Raw genomic sequence first — 1,025 nt, forward strand, 5'->3', positions numbered from 1 at the left:
TTATCAAACTTTTAGTTAAAAACATTATCTGGGTCTTAGCGTGGGCGATTTTTTAATATTTTAATTTTCAAGCGAGATATGAGCATTTTTAATTTTTGATATTTCACATACCTTATTTTTCTCGAAAATGAATATATCGAAAAATCGCCCACTCTAAGACCCAAATGATGTTCTTACCTAAAAGTTTGATGATAGGTCGATTCACTCTAGTATCAAAACTAACAGCTCACTATTGAGAATAGTGAACGACAATTTCCTATGTCGTACTTGTGTAAGACGGAGACAACACATACGTGTGTAGCGTCCTCTTAATGTGTTGGCTTTATTTGCATGTCACCGGTCAATACAATAATCATGCCAGATAAGCTTATCGATGAACTGAGCATCCAAAAAAATAGAAAACAGGATTTTGTATTACAATTATTTTTTTTGTTTATCGTATTAAACACGGGATTGTCGTTAGTATAAATTTATAATAAATGCTATTAGGTACTATACAATTTGTGTTAATTCTTATTTCACCTTGATCCACATTAAACTCAACAAGTTAGAGGATTTTAAAAATGTATATTATATTCGTATTTATTGAGTGTACCTATTATTATATATTTCATCCCCCCCCCCTATCAAAATTCCTAAATACGCCACTGATATATATATATGCTTAAAGTAACAAATTAGAAAGTCTATGTTTGATAACGGTAAGAGATATGACAATAAATTGGAAAAAATTAAATAAAATCTCAAAAGCCACAAATTATATGTTTTAAAATTTAAAATGTTATTTAATAACAATAGCTATATACAGATTTGAAGTCAAAAATAATATGTAAGACAGTAGGTATTTATTATAAATGTTGAAGTAACCTGACAGTTGAACAGACATAATACAATTGATCAAAAACTTAAGTATCTAAACTTATTAAAAGTTAATAATCTTATTATTATATTAATATATTTTAATTTCTCAAAATCTAGGCTCAAAATGCTCAGTGGTACCAACCAGGTTACCAACAATATGGAAC

The sequence above is a fragment of the Acyrthosiphon pisum genome, chromosome A1 (genome assembly GCF_005508785.2).
Source record: "Acyrthosiphon pisum isolate AL4f chromosome A1, pea_aphid_22Mar2018_4r6ur, whole genome shotgun sequence".
Classification (NCBI taxonomy): domain Eukaryota; kingdom Metazoa; phylum Arthropoda; class Insecta; order Hemiptera; family Aphididae; genus Acyrthosiphon; species Acyrthosiphon pisum.